General features: G+C 36.8%; 1 protein-coding gene across 1 annotated transcript in view; it reads left to right on the forward strand.

Moving 5' to 3' along the window:
* Positions 1–2697: 2697 nt before the first annotated feature.
* DET1 (light-mediated development protein 1 / deetiolated1 (DET1)) overlaps positions 2698–16857 on the forward strand; it is a 362730-nt gene continuing 348570 nt past the window's right edge. The window contains exons 1-3 of the mRNA XM_089385889.1: positions 2698–2858; positions 2974–3018; positions 8085–8166. The gene's annotated coding sequence lies outside the window, so the exon portion shown is untranslated. The remainder of the gene's footprint in view (positions 2859–2973; positions 3019–8084; positions 8167–16857) is intronic.

Below are 16857 nucleotides of genomic sequence, written 5' to 3' on the forward strand. Positions count from 1 at the left end.
ATGATATGTTGACAATGGTTGTTGAAGATGCATGAAAAGAGATCATAGTAAGTTCATCAAGCTTAAAGAGGTAGATGGAGGCAAAGCAATTCTTGGAAACAATGCATTTAAAAAAATTGTTGAGAAAGGAATAGTCATCATTGATAATAGAAGAACTAAGGCTCAAAATGTTTTGTATGTGGAAGGACTAAAACACAATCTCTTGAGTGTTAGTCAAATGTGTGATCAAGGGTATGATCTCACATTTAATTCCAAGAGATGTGAAATTATAAATTTTGATACAAGAAAATTGATAACAAGAGCTAACATGACCAAAGGCAATGTATACACTCTTGATGGATCAGAAATTGAGAAGTGTTGCATTGGAAGGATAGATTAAAGTTGGTTATGGCACATAATATTGGGACATATCAATTTCGATAATTTGGTAAAATTTACAAGAGCACAGGCCATTAAGGACATGCCTAAAATATTAAAGCCTCACAATGCCATTTACAAAGCATGCTCTTCTTCAAAAAAAAAGAATATTCAACATCCACGCCTTTGGGAATCATTCACTCTGATCTTTGTGGACTATTAAAACTCAAACTTTTAAGGGAGAAAGGTACTTTATGCTATTCATAAATGATTGTACAAGACTGACTTGGGTTACCTTTCTTAAAGAAAAATCAAAATCTTTTGAAAAATTTAAGGCTTTCAAGGATCTAGTTGAAAATGAAATAGATTTAAAGATCAAATGTTTGAGAACAGATAGAGGATAAGACCTCACATGAATTCAATGATTTTTTTGAACATCATGGAATCAAAATACATTTCACTATTGCAAGAACTCCCTAGCAAAATGGTGCGGTTGAAAGAAATAATTGAACAGTTCAAGAAATGACAAGATCTCTACTCTTTTAAGTTTAACTAGTAGACCAATTTTGGGCAAAAGCAATGAATACAACAGTCTATATCTCAAATAGAGATTATTAGAGTCAAACTTAGAATCTGTAGTGAGAAGTGTATTATTTGTGTAACGTAAAATGTAATTTTTATGTCACTGTAGGTGACATTTAGGGAACACTTCAAATCAATGTGGTGAAAAGCGTGAGCGGGATTAAATCGGCGCGGGGAACGAATCGGAAAAAAGCGGGAAAAAATCGTTTGGTACAAAAATATTCATTTTTTTTCAATTTTTTTTCAATTTTTTTAATATCTAAACCATCTACAACATAAAATAAATACTTTGACACATAAATATTATAGAAAAACTAATATATAAGATGTTTAATATCATTTCTAGCGCTAAAATCACACATAACATTAAATCATGTCCTGAATAGTAAGTCGTGACTCCTGAGTCCCAACTCAGCCTCAAAATATCAACAAAAAATATGATAATGTATCTCATCATGTCATAATGCCATATACAATAAAATGAGGTTTAATCCTATTGATTTCCTCTGCCCCTCTTGCAAGAAAATGCCACAGCTAAGACATATTTCATTAAATTTGGAATTAAATAATGGATCTAGAATTTTAAAATAACCAAAAAACTCAATTTTAGTGATGTCCTTGTAATAAAAAATTTCCAATTTTAATGAAATATGTGTTAGCTTTCCCTTTCCCTCTAGATGTAGATGTTGGTGCATGTGTTGGTGGAGATGGCAGTGGAGTCTGATGTGCTCTAGAAGCTGAAGAACTAGAAGTAGGAGCTATAGGAGGTAGACCACGTCCTCTACTGGTGGCAGGGGTAGCCCGAGCAGGTGGTGTCACCTGGAAACATTACAATCTCCCAATCCTGAAATCCTGAAAAACTGATAAGTCTGCTGGATTTTAAATGAAATCTAAAATTCTACTTTCTCCATATGAAATCAAATGAGGCTGGAACCACTCTATAACATCCTGAGTCATTTCATGGTAATGTTAAAAATTTAAGTAAATGGATGAAAATGAAGATTAAGGAGAATGTCACTTTTACTTTAAGAATTTAACATTACCATGAATAGCATATCCATACTAGGGCCTAGACTTGATCATTAAGCTGCCCCACTCAAAAATTATTTGTTTCTTTCAAAAAAAATGCATGAAAAACCCAAATGACCAAATGAAAAACCAAAAAAAAGTTATAAAATCGTGTTGTCCCGACAACCCCGAGCTTTTTTAGGAAAAAATCGTGCTTTTTCGGAAAAAGCGCGCTTTTTCGGAAAAAAACCCTGCAAAAAAATAGCTGATTTTTTCGTGTAAAAAGCGCAATTAAATCGGCGCAGGGAAAAAAGCGTGATTTAATCGCGCTTTTCACAACACTGCTTCAAATTAGGGTTTGGTCCGTACTGGTTCTTTTTTCCTAGTGGTGTAATGTTAATATTGGGTTTCATGGTGAATTTTTCTCCTCCTGTCACTACGTTGCTGCATACCCGCTTTAGCAATTGAGGGATGATGGCATTGGCTGTTGTGCAATCTGAACCAGGACGGAGGGTTGAATGCAAGTTTTTTTTTTTTTTTTGGTGTTTTCTATGTCACTGCATTTTCATTTAACGTTTGTTTAACCTATATTGGTAATGTGGCGTTTTGACCTGGTGTGGCATTTGCAATTGTTCGGGAACTAGGACAGAGGCTTGAATGCAGGTTTTATTGGGTTTTTTATGTATTTCTCGTGTTTTTTAGGTCAATGTATTTTCATTTAACGTTTATTTAACCTGTATTGTGCAGTGTGGCGTTTCGAGTTGGTGCGGTGTTTGAGGTTGTGTGGGGATTTGAGGGTTCTATTGTGGTGTTTGTAGTTGTGGGAATCTGAGGGTTATGATGCCGTGTTTGCAGTTTTGCGGTGTTATAAGGGTTCTGGTGCAGTGTTTGTAGTTTTGCGGGGTTCTGAGGTTAGTGGTTTTGGTGCTGCTCTGATGGGTTTTTATTTTCATGTCGCTTTTGGAATTTTATATTGCAGTGTTTGTAGTTATGCGGGGTTCCGACTCTCTTTCCTTGGTTTTGCAGGGTTCAGAGGGTGGAAGAACGATAATGCTCTTCATCAATTATAAGGTTAGTCCAATCCCTAATTTTCGCATGGGTTGTGCAGTTGATAGTTTTTTTGCCTACAGCTTTGTCCATCATTTATAAGTCAAGGCTCTTGTCTCGCGAGTACTTTCTTTGTCTGCAATTGATTTGTTTGTCTAGAATTGATTTTATTTTGTCTCTTCTGAGTCCTAAATATTGTTACTATTCCAATCTGAAGGTTCATTCCCATAGGAAATCATTTCATATAGTTGTCGAGCTCCATAATTCTGGATTTCAACCTGTCAAGCCTAGCGTCGTTGTCTTATTGGGCTTTGAATAGAATTGGAATTTACCCGCTTAAGTGCCCTGCCTCACACCCCAAAATCCTATCGTCATTAGAACTAAAACCAGTCGTAGTTGAGCACGCATCATCCCACCTCTTGTCTCAACCAGTAACTCTCTAAGCAAGCAACCAACTAAAAGCCAACAAGCAGCAATCCCAGGTAAGCAAGACTAGTGAGGTTATCCCTTAAAAAGTTGTAAACGCCCTAAAAAGTCATTATTGAAAAGAGATAAATTCACTTTCAACTATAAGTTGTTCAACATCATATCATTTTAAAAATAGCGTATACAACGTGCTAAAATGGAAATCTAATCGTTTATAGCAGATGACGAGATTTTGCATTCAAGGAGAGATGGGCGAGATTCAGGATTTTTCTGGCCTGTGTTTTGATGGAGCTCCTTTTTCTCTTCCTCATGCTTTATTTCCGAGCGCTTCATGAAATTTTAGCCCTCGGAATTGGAATTGACTCTCTGCCGCTTTTGTTCCAGCTCTTTATTTAGGAAATCCGTTGTCAAATGGTCAGAAGATTTAATGTCAATCCTATGATCTGTGATAAAGTGAAAATTTGTGATAAGGGAAACCCTCATGGTCTAGAGGGCTTCTAAATTCTTCGCCCATTCTTTCCTTTGACTTGGATTTGTATTTGAACAATACAAGGATTGACTTGGGTCCTCGTTCAAATGGTACAAGAATGTTTACCAGGGCCTCTGCCTAAAAGTCTAAGAAATCTTCCCATGAATCTCTGGGTAAGTTCTTGTCACATGATATAGATTCAATTCAAACATTGTCCAGGTTAATTTTAATGCCCACCGGTTTAGTTTAGGCATTGCTCCTGTTAATTGTATTGAGCATGAATTCAATTTGGGCATTTCCCATGTTAATTGTATGGCCCATGAATTGATCTTCGACTTTGAGAATTTCCCACAGTTTTGCTTTAGTTCTAATGCATATGAATTTAATTTGGTCACTAGTTATGAGTCATGACAATTAACAGAAGAATGAACAGTTGTAATTGAGGTCCCTATATGATGTGAGGCCTCAGTTTCCTTTGTTGTATATTCACATCTTGTATGTTCAAGTTAGGATTCCTCAATATTGAGCTTGTCACTCTAGGTTGGAAATACCCAGTATTTTGATTTGAGTTGGTAAAACACATCTTTCAAACTTAACTGCATGTTTACTAGGCAGCCATGTCTTGATTATGGTTCCTTTGGGAGGTTGACACCAATCACTTACAGATTTTTGATATTTATAGTTCTATTTATGATTTTTCTCATACTGGTTCTGGTGACTCCAAGCTCTCTCTGAATCATGCTCTCCAAAAAAATCAAACAAAACTGCATGATGGGAGACGGATTGTTGAACATAAAAAGTTAAAATCCATTGGTTTGTCTCTGCGTCACTATCCGAATTATGCTATCCAAAAGGATCAAACAAAACTGCATGAGGGGAGAAGGAGGGTTAAACATCAAACCCAATTGGTTTACCTATGTGTGCTTTGAAGAGAGCGCAGGGCCTCCTTAAATGTGCGTTAAATCATGATTCATTGGTTGGAAAATGTCATTCCAGCTATAAACTGTCACATACTAATTTCATGCTCATTAGGCATCCATGTTTAGATTGTGGTTTGGGAAGCCCACATCTATCACTTACATATTTTCGATTATTTTGGTTTCTCCATTTATGATTTCGCTTATAGTGATGTTGGTGATGCCAAACACTCTCTGAATCATTCTCCCCAAAAGAATCCAACAAAACTACATGAGGGGAGATGGGGTGTTGAATGTAAACCCCATTAGTTTGTGTATGTATGCTTTGAAGGGAGCGTTGGCTCATTGGTTGGCAAAATCTAGTCTAACTTTTAACCTTCACAACCATCCAAAAAAGGAAAAGGAAAAAAAACACAAAGAAATATGTGGTTTGTGGCATTGGGCTATAGCTCATATGTGCACCAAATGTCTCCTTAGTTTTGAAATAGTGAGGACTCGTGCCTAGTTTTTGTAGAGGAGAAAGTGGGGCACATTAATTGGTGTGTATAAACAAATGGGAAGTCAGTACAATGGCAAGAGTAGGGTGCAAGAATCCATGCCCATGCAGCTCCCACATTCCACATCTATGCTTGGGAATGGAAAAATTTCTTTCTTTTGGCTAGGTAGATGAGTGTTATGGCTTTCGACTGGCCTTGACACAATGCCACAGTGATTTCATTTTGGTCACTTGCAAGTATTTTGAAATTTTGTTTCTCTAAATGCTCATCTTTCCATATGATTCATAAGTAGAGTGTAGGGTTTGTAATTTTGTACCTTCTTCAATAAGATTTGAAAATTTGTCTACTTGGTGAAGTTGGGGACATAACATAACCATTCAAATATCCCTTCTTCTTTTTTAAATCCTGGTTGATTCTCATTCCATGTGTGTATACGCAACAGTGGAAACACCTTCAAATACATGTCTTGGAACACTAGTTCATTTTCAAGACATGTTTAACACAATTTTCGTTCTATCATCCTTTTGTGTAACACAATGCAACATCTTGTGTCTCCTCATTCATAAACTCCTTTGTTTCTAATTGTAAAGTATGTAATGCAAACATTGTTTCCAATAGTAGACATGTTTTATGTTCAATTTCTACTCCTTCAAATACATATGCATCTGCCTTGTGTTCTGAGGTTTCAAGAATATATGTCTCAAGCATTTATTAACCATTTTCTACCAAGTTAGTGATATTTCTTGTAGTGCTATTAACTCCTCTTTGCAATATTAACCATTGTTATCATGCTATATCAAATAGTGCCTATGAGTTGGACATCCATCAATTTGTTTTATTCATTCCAATTATTTTTAAACAAAAATTCATTTTTCTAGTTATTTTTCAATGAGCATTGGATAGTAATTAGCTCTTGTTCTTTGAATACATTTGCTTTCCAGGTTATTAGAAATCCAAATTATATGTGTCCTTATTTTGTAGCAGATATCACTTATGAATTCAAGTCTGGAATTTGCTCACTAGGTAAATATTGCATTATCTTGTTCACACCCTGCTAATGAGCATAATTGCATTTTTGTAAAACTTCCTTGTAGATTCAAACTGCTAATTGTAATATGCTAAAACAATTGACTTTAATCTACTTTACTCATCAGAAAAAACAATAAATGATTGATGAAATCATGAAGCATAAAAGAGAAATAATTCAATTACACATAACACAATAATTTTCTGGGGAAAGCCATAGCTAAAAACCCATGCTATATGTATATTGCATTAATCAAAAAATATGAGAAGATTACATTGCTTTGCTCAAGCCCGAGCAACCTCTGTACTATCTCTATCTGTCTCACTGCTTCTTAGGCAAGACTTGGATGAATACAATAAGCTTTGCTCAACCTTTAGCTCACCATGCACAAGTATTTTCTATCCTCTACCTGACTAACTACCTTCGACCAATACTTAGCCAAATTCCTTACCTTCCAAGCTCCTACTACCTTGCTCTCACAAGCTCCATGCACAAACTTGTGCTTCCTAATCCTTGGTCTCACCAGCTTATGCTCACCAAAACAATGATTAAACTTGTGCCTTCATTCCTCCTTTTAAAGGCAATTCGAATGGTTAAAATTAGTGAGTTTTCTAATTAAAGAATGATTTATTTTAGGCCTTCTTCTGATTGCATGCACAATCTGTTTAATTGAGATGATTTTACAATTGATAGTACATTATCCCTGAACTCCAATCTCAAATGGGTCTTTTTCTGATCTAACATGCATGAGATAATTATGAGTGAACCCTCAATTTACTAGTTGAGCAGTGCTTGTTACACCCCACTACTAGATCTCCCACAAATTCCTCCATCAGTTGGAACTATTTTAACTTAATTTAATTTAGTTAAACTGAATTAAATAATTACAACTCAAAAGAACTCAAGTTGACCCCCTAAAATTTAGGATCCACTCTACATGACTCTAGATAGACTCCCAACTCGAATTAACTAAGCCAACTAATTCAAATTAACTTAGATAACTATTATAAGTTGCTATGAGAATTAGAATTACAATTTAATTTGGGGATAAATTAAATTAGGATCTTTCTTGATGCTATTTTCGACATTTCTTGTTGTTATTCTCAACATATTTATTTTTAGATGTTCATGCCTTTGTTTTTTCTAAAAGTGTTTAAATTGGGAGCTCAATATTTTACAAGATGTGCCATGCATGAATTGACTACACACATGTCAGCATTTAAAGCATTTGTAAGTTTCTACTATACATTTGTAAATTTCTAGTATACAAATGTTAGTTTTCATGGTTTAACTATTAACAAATGTTCCACTGAATTCATAATTGATTGTAAAATACAAAGTCTTGTAAGGGCCTTTTGTGCCCACATGTTCAACTAGGATTTGATTGATTAATTTTGCTAGGGTTTAATTATAAAATGTTGAACAATTGTCAAACATGAAATTGAATTCCAAATATTTTGAAATAAAATTTCATTTTCCTGGTTATTCTGCCATGAACATTGTGTTGGCAGAAGAGCTTTTGTTTTTTCCATCTACAATACAAGTTCATATGTTTTGGGAGGATGTTGGATCATAATCTCAGCCAAATACATGTTTCCTGTAATAGAATCTGAAGGCCCTATTTGACTGGCTTTCAAAAAAAAAAATGCAATTAATGTATGACTATTGTTACATGGAACTCTAATTGGACAGTCTCCTGTCATGAACCCTTGGTGGTAATTACTTCTTATTTTTTGGATGCATCTGCTTTGCAGGTTCTGGGAACTCGAAAGTATACATGTCCTGAGCTTGTAGCGGATATCCCTTACGAATCCAAGTGAGACTTTTGCTCACTAGGTAAATATTGCCTTCTCTTGTTCAGAACTTGCTCATGATCAAAATTGCATTGTTTTAATTTAATGTTCATTGTTTCATTTTTTTAAAACTCTTTAAATTTAGAGTTCAATATTTTGCAAGATTTTGCATGAAATGACTACTGACAAGTCATCATTTATAGCATTTGTAAGTTTCTATTATACATTTGCAAGTTTCTACTATACAAATGTTGGGTTTCCTGATTTAACTATTAACAAATTTTCCATTGGATTCATAATTGATTGTAAAATACAAAGTCTTGTAAGGGCCTTTTGCACCCAGGTATTGAACTGGGATTTGATTGACTAATTTAGCTAGAATTTGATTATAAAACATTGAACACTTGTCAAACGTGCAGATGAATTCCAAATATTTTGAAATAAAATTTCATTTTTTCTGGTTATTCTTCCATGAACATTGTGTTGGGAGAATACATTTTGCTTTTTCCATATACACTACAAGTTCATATGTTTTGGGAGGTTATTGCATGATAATGTCAGCCAAATACATGTTTCTTGTAATAGAATCTAGAAGCCCTATTGCACTAGTTTTCAAAATGAAAAAATTGGAATTAATGTCTGGTTGTTGTTACATGACACTCGAATTGGACAATCTCCTATCATGAATCCTTGGTGACAATCACCTCTTGGTTTTTGAATGCATTCACTTTGCAAGTTGTGCGAACTCCAAATTATATATGTCATGAGCTGCTAGCAAATATCGCTTATGGATTCAAGTGTGACATTTGGTCACTAGGTCAATATTTCCTTCTCTTGTTCAAACGATGGTGTTGAACATAATTGCATTTTCCTTAATGAATATTCATCCCTTCATTCTTTTAAAAGGTCCTTAAATTAAGAGCTCAACATTTTGCAACATGTTGCATGCATGACATGACTCAACACATGCCATAATTTAAAGCATTTGTAAGTTTAGACTATACAAATGTTGCCTTTCCTAGTCTAACTATTAACAAATGTTCCACTGAATTCATATTTAATTGTAAAATATAATTATAATGTCTCCTAGTAACATTATGATAATGGAATGAAGTGGTCTCTCCTATTAACATAAGATGTTTGCTCAACCACCAAATCCTACCATGTAAAATTTGTGTAAAACAATGATTAGATAAGCCTTGTTTCTGGCATCTTGAGTTGGTTTTACAGCCACAAAATCCCCTATCTAAAGATCAACTCTGAACTATGCTAAAGATCAATTTCTTAATGACAATCTCTCTCAAGTATAATGTTGAGACTAAGGGCTTGTTCAGAATCCTACAAAGTGGTGTCTCCTACTAAGATAATCATCATGGAGTGGTCTCTCTTACTAACATAATGTTGATTGGTTGAGATAAGCAATCTTACATGCTCAGCCACCCATTCCTACTGTGTAGAATTTGTGTAAAACAATGATTGGATAAGCTTGCCTTATGGTTGGTTTTACAACTACAAAATTCCCCATCTAAAGATCAACTCACAAATATGCTAAAGATAAATTTCTTAATGACAATCCCTCTCAAGTATAGTGTTGACACCAAGGCCTCCTTCAGAGTGCTAACTAATTTGGGATAGGCAACCTCAATTGACTAGATCTTTCTACAACAATGTGTTTAGCTTTTTAGATTTTGCTTTCTGACTATTTCCAAATGCCAACATATTTCTCTAAGAAAAAAGAATTCCTCAAAGGCTCTCTTGGGGGACATAATTTAACTTTTATTTCAGCTTTATATCTTTATACAAAAATCTCTCGAGTTTTATTTACTTTTGTTTTTGCCTGTTTCCAAATGTCAGTACTCGAAAAATGGTTTCCACAAATTCTTTTTTGGTTACAATTTAACCTTTTCTTTTGGGACTCAGGTAGTTGTTGAGGCAAAAAATGATTCAATTATGGTGTTGCAAGGTTTTGATGTTATCAAAGCACACAGCCATCAATGAATATTTTCTTGTACCACTGTTGATCCTAGAGACACTTGGAGATGTCATTTCTTGGATCAGGTGACCAAGTTCTTCCCAGTTGCAAAATTAGACAAACTCCAGTGAAATGAATTGAGACTTTAAACTTCATCCCACATTTATTTTCTTCCCTTAAGGAAAAATCGCAATTTCCATTAATATTTGAAAATTACATGTTGTAGATGCTTGAAGAATCATATGTTGTAGGATGGGGCGATTCGCCCTTCAAATATACAAGTACAAGAAAACCCCCATAAGGAGTGTTGATAATGATAGCATATTTACATGTCGATATATATATATATATAGACATCATAGTGTTCAGTAAAGATATACACAAGATAGGGATAAAAATAAACAAAAAATCACAAGCCCTTCTACTCTGATGTCAATATATGGCTTGTGGTAGTACTGGTAATGTTACCTGTCCAGCTGCTCCAGAATCAGCCATGAACCTCGAGGCCTGACCATAGCCTCTTTAGAAAGTTGGTCAGAAACTTGATTGTGTTCCCTGTAAATATGGTGAAATACAATGGAATCAAATTGGTCCCTTAAACAAAGTGCATCATCCAATATCTGTCTCAGAGAAAATGCATGACAGATAGATATGTTGTTGAACCAATTTATAATGATCTTAGAATCCCCATATATTTGCATATGCCTACATTGTTTCTCTAATGAAAATTGTAGAATATATCTCAGGGTGATCAGTTCAGCGAAATTATTGGTCCCATTGCGCAACCCCATCTGGATTTTGAAGAGGTGAGTGGCATAAAGATATAATATGGCTCCCCCCCCCACATCCCGTAGCTTGTGCAGAGTCATCAAAATATGCCCAAGGGATACTTTTATCAATTACTTCAAGGATGATAATTGGAGGATAGGTTTATCTTTGTCTGGAATTAAGGAGTAGATGTATAGGACACGGGCATATACAATATTCCAGAGAGGTGAAATGGTATTGAATATGAGCCTATTCCTAACAATCCAAATGGCCCAACAGACTATGTGCAGTAAGGATCTACCACCCCATTTTGGCTACCAGGGATGTGGAGAAGTGAACCAGGTTTTTTAATCCCCACCCTCCCCATTTCTTTGGGAGGGTTATCAACTCCCACCGAACCCAGACATAGATTTGACCATCACGTCTTCCCTTCCATAGAAATATGCAGCATAGTTTTTGAATTCTCATTAGGATGTCCCTTGGGATCAAGCCATGGACATCCAGTAGACTGGAGTTGCTTCCAAAATTGATTTGATGAGTACAAGGCGGTCAACCCTAAAGAGGTATTTATGATGCCATATATTGAGTCTACGCTCAATCTTTGGGACTAGCCAGATCCAATTTGCGATTCTATAATGTAAGGGCTTAAGTCTAAAACCAAGGTACTTGAGGCCATCATCCAAAGATTGATAGTAAAGGGGAATCTGTGGAGAGCATATTGAATCTCATTGGGAGAACATCCATATATTGTAATGGTGGATTTTCTGTCATTGCACTCCATGCCTATAACTAAAGCATAACAGAGTATAAATTTGTCAGATCCCCAATACTTCCATTGAGAAATATAAGGACATCATCTACAAATAATAAGTGTGTTAATGTGAAATTATTGGTAATCTTGATGCCCTGAATGTGCCCCAATCGTCGCTCTTTTGAGATAAGGCAACTATGCCCTTCCATAATAAGAAAAAATAGTAGAGGAGAGAGAGGACATCCTTGTCTAAGTCCCCTTTCAAAATGAAAAAAAGGATATGTAGAGCCATTTATGAGTACACTAAAAGAGACCTTAGTGATGCAACACATTATCCAGTTAATTAACTCTAGAGGAAATCCCAGATCTATTAATAATATTCTAAGATATAGCCAGCTAGCACAATCAAAAGCTTTTGTAAGATCAATATTAATAATCATACCTTTCAATCTATTTGTCTTGATGGAGTGGAGAACCTCTTGGACTGTACCGATGACATTATGAATCTGGCAATTATTGAGGAATGCAAATTTCTCAGGAGAAATATGAGCAGAGAGGATGGGTCAGAGACGATTGGCAATGATTTTGGCTATAATTTTGTAGACACAATTGTAGAGGGATATAGGTCGAACGTCATTGAAGGATTCAAGACAGTCTATCTTCACAATGAGAGCAGTAAATTTGGAGTTGAATGGTTCATACATGCGCCCCGAAGTACGACAATCCTCAATAATGTTAAGAAGGTCCTCCCCTAGTATGTCAAAGAAAGCAATATAAAACTCAACAGGCTAGCCATATGGTCCAGGGCTTTTATCCTTCTTAAACCATTTAAGAGTACTCTCCAGCTCCCCCATCAAGACAAGCTTAAGCAGATCCTCGGCATCCTCCTGTTCCACATAGCAAGGAAATAAACCAGCCATTCTTATAACTTTAGCCAACAATGCATCACGAGGAGCCCTATAAAGATTCCTTAAGTGAGATGAGCCTAGGGAAGCCAATTTCTGAAAAGATTGGACTCCTTGTCCATGATCATTAGTCATCTTCCATATAGTATTGATAGTGTGACCACTGTTGGAAAATTTATGTTAGAATTTAGTATTATCATCACCCTCTTTCAGCCAAATGGCTCTGCTCTAGAGTCTCCATGATTCCTCCTTGTCCTTCAAGATTCTATCCCATTTAGATGCTATGGAGATGAGATGAGACTTAGTATCGTCAGACAAATAACCTCTTCCATGCTCATCCTCTAAGCTAGCTATCTCAATCTCAATTGAAAAAAGAGAGTTATCATCATGAAATCTTTTGTTATGGGTCGATTTCATAGAAATACGCTTGAGATTTATGAGGTTATGGGAGAAATATTTCGAGATAGATTGAGCCATACTAGGGGGGTTAGCCTTCCAAAAGTCAGATACAAGACGAATATACTCATGATCCTTTAGCCATGTAGTGTTGAATTTGAAAGCTGCTTTGGGTTTATGATCGAGGCCACATATTTCAAGGAAAATGAGAGAATGGTCATATAAACCCCCCAATCCAACCCACTGTCTGTAGTTGTGAATTTTCCCTAAAAGTCTCTCCTTGATGAGGAAACGATCCAATCTGTGAGCTAGCATTGCTTCCCCAGTCCTCTGGTTCCCCCAAGTCAGCTGAAGATGAGCCATGGGTATGTCAATAAACCCATGCTCCTCAAGGAGTGTTTTAAATGTATCAAATAGGAAGTCAATCTAGGAATTGTGACCCCAAGATTCATCATGTCTAATGGAAAAATTTAGATCGCCACCCAAAATGATATTACCAGCTTTTAGGGGGCCAAATCTAAGGAGATGATCCCATAAGGTATCCCTATTGTGGCAGGGACCATATACATTGATCAACCTGATATCTAAACAGAGATTAGAAGAATAAATGTACACCTCGATGTATCCATAACCTGCTCAAATATTGGATAGCTTGACCAGTCTAGGATTATATCCAAAGGTGATGCCTCCAGATCTCCCACACACATCCAGAGCATGAAAATTCCATCCGGGAACCAGTGATTCAAGTGTAGGAATAATATGATCAATAAGCCCAAGTGTCTCATGTAGAAAGATGACTTCTACCCTCTCTAAATCCATGAGTCTTCGGAAGGCTAGTTTTTTAGCGGGACTAGCTAATCCTCTACAGTTAAAGGAGAGCCAATTCATGGGGGGGAAGACACCAGAGTATTTTGTGCTCTAAGAACCCGATCAATAGCTAGTTGTCAACTAGCAACCACATCAATACCATCTTGTAAAATAGCTTTCGAAATAGAGGATGGGCGTCCCCGAGGAGGCTTAGGAGGTAGGGGGGAGATAATTCCAATTCCACAGGGGTCCTGGACCAGAGGGTGATTCAAGGAGCGAAGGTTGTAGGAATGGGAAGGGAGAGAGGAGTCCGAAGCCTCCGAGGGAGTGGTCGTCGAGTTGAGCTCCGGGGGGGGTACAAGAGAAAATAGGGGAGGGTTGATTCAACAGGCAGGTCAAGGAGGGGGGAGCTAATGCAAAAGCAGAGCTACAAAGAGATGAAGTGGTAAAAAACATAGAAGTAGAAGAAGAAAGGGGATTGACAAAGGAGAAAATATTGGAATTACCAAAAGAAAACAGAGCAACAGCCACCGCTCGAGCCCTAGTAAGAGGTGGTGAGGGAGGTCGGATATGAGAGGTGTTGGTCTTCTTCTCTTGTGAATTTGTAGTAGACAAGGGGAGAAAGCCTGTATGAGTGTGATGGACTTGTGCATCCAGAGAATTCTCATGTTCCATAGTCATATGCTCAACAGTCGAGGAGTTCTTGACTAGGTGGAATTCCTTAAAAATATTCCCAACTTTGTAACAGCGTCGGCACTGAAAGGGTACCCCTTCATAATCTAGAATCTATATGCGAGTGAAGTGTTTCCAGTAGAGGGTAATCTTCTCCTCCAAGCCTTCCCGCGTGTCCAAGTGAACTCGTATGCAATCCAGAGAGATGTTTCTAGATGAAATATAAGATTTATCATGGTCCAAATAGGTGCCCAGTGCATTTTCAATGTGCTTGAAAATGTCATCAGACCGTAAATTCAAAGGAAGGCCAGGAAGTCTCACCCAATGGTCCAACTCCTAATTGCTCCCACTCCGAGTCAAACATAGGGCTCCATCTCTTTAACAAGACCAAAGTTAGTTCAATGTGCCAGTATTTGGAGAGCACCCATGATGTGTAATAAGCCCATTGAAAGCGAAGAGAAAACCAACCTCATGCTAGGGTAGTAACAGACGGTAACTCTGATAGGATTTTCCCCCAAATCTCAGAGATCCATTGTTGAAGTCAGGCAGATGAATAGGTACACCCCTGAACATGCCCAACCAGTACCCAGTCCACAGTATCCACGACTTCCCCCATCTGTATTCCTTCCCTGAAACGGAGATATAAGTCCTGATTCTTAGCCTTTACACACTTCGATTTCTTCCCTTACTTCGCTTGCTTTCCAACTCGAGCACCCAAGGAGGGCTGAGGAGGAATTTCCTGCTCTTCCATCCATTGTTCGGAATCTCCTTCCGTCAGGCAGTTCAGAATCCCTTCAAAATACCCCGATGAGGGATGGCTGGATACGTGGCTAATGAGTAAATCTAAGGATGGTCCTAAGGGAATAACTAGAGGGTTGGATGCTGGCATAGATGATGAGGGGAGGGATGAAATGTCGATAGGGGGAGAAATGGTATAATCTGACAGGTAAAACTGGAAAGTTGGGTCAATGCAAGATGTCAAGAAGTGTAGGGATGTTGGAGAGAGAGGAGGGGTAACATAATCCATCGAGGGGAGGGAGATATCAAGAAGTTGATCCACCAGACATGAGGGACCGGGGTCTAAAAGATATGGCAAAGAAACCGCCAAGGAGTAACCGTCAAGGGATGCAGGAGGCTAGGGCAAAGACACATCCGATATCGGGGGGTGGTCATCCATATGGGGATTGATAAGAAGGGATCTTATGAGTAATCCACCATATCTGTCTCCATACTTCCTTTAGCTAACAAACAACGAGGAAACTGTGCCATCTGTCGAGTCAGTAAACAGTGCAGAGTGAACTCCCTGGAGAGACTACGGAAGGGGCGCCAGAGTCATCAAATAGATGGAGAGAAAGGCTTGACCGGAGCTATCGGTATGCAGTAAACCTAGGAGGAAACCCTAACCCCCTTCTATGCAGGTTCGAGTCTTGCGTAGCCGCTCCATGTTCCATCCCACATTTATTTATTTTTGTTGACAATGGGTTTCTTTGTCTACATTATTACAAAGATGATTATGGTTTGTGCACTACCTTTTTGGTCTTCCTTGTTAGACTATTTTACTACATTCCTAGTGAGTCACAATAACTCAAATGCCATTTTATTTCACTTAGTTATTCTATGCTGCATAGTATGATGAGTTCAACTGCATCACAAACCATAGTGTTTGACAATCTTAATTTGTTCGGAACAAGGGAATTTGAACTGCCATTTTTATTTGTGTTATTGGACACATGATTGAATTGGTGTATGGAAATATGGATGGTAGTTCATGGGGTGTTGTTGATTTGCAGAGGAACCCAAGCTGGAATGGTCATTTCCATAGAATTTGATGCATGCTTGATCTATCAACACTTAACTAGCACAAGGGGGTATTAAAACGGCTTTTGATCAGAGAGTTGTTTCACCTACCATTACTATTGTGTTTCTTATCTATGTGTCGTTCATATTCCAACACGCTTTAGTATGTGCAAAGTGTAAGTCTAACTAATCAATTATAAGAGCAATCAAAATTCTCATGAAAGTGCAAGTCTAACTAAAAAATAAAAATAAAAATAAAAATAAATTAATTAATTAATTAAAAATAATAATAATAATAATAATAATTAATACTTGAATGAGAGAAAATTAGATATCATACAAATAAAATCTATGGAAATTGTACTTTTATTAGGTGATGCATCTAGGAACTATGAGATTCTTGGTTTAACTATTAACAAATGTTCCATTGAATTCATAATTGATTATAAAATATTGTTGGAAATACTGGGGGGCAGTGAATCAATATTTCTTTTCAATTGTTATTTTATTAGTTAAAGCATTTATATTCAGAACACAACATGAACAACAAGAATAAATGCTTTTATTAATATAATCTTTGCAATAAAATATATACAATATATATATATGGTTCCAATATGTTTCCAAGCACCAACTTGGACTTTTGTGAGGCTCCAACCTCCAGAG

This window comes from Pinus tabuliformis, chromosome Q (assembly GCF_031772625.1).
Source record: "Pinus tabuliformis cultivar Carrire ecotype Pingquan chromosome Q, CPIR1, whole genome shotgun sequence".
NCBI classification, from domain to species: domain Eukaryota; kingdom Viridiplantae; phylum Streptophyta; class Pinopsida; order Pinales; family Pinaceae; genus Pinus; species Pinus tabuliformis.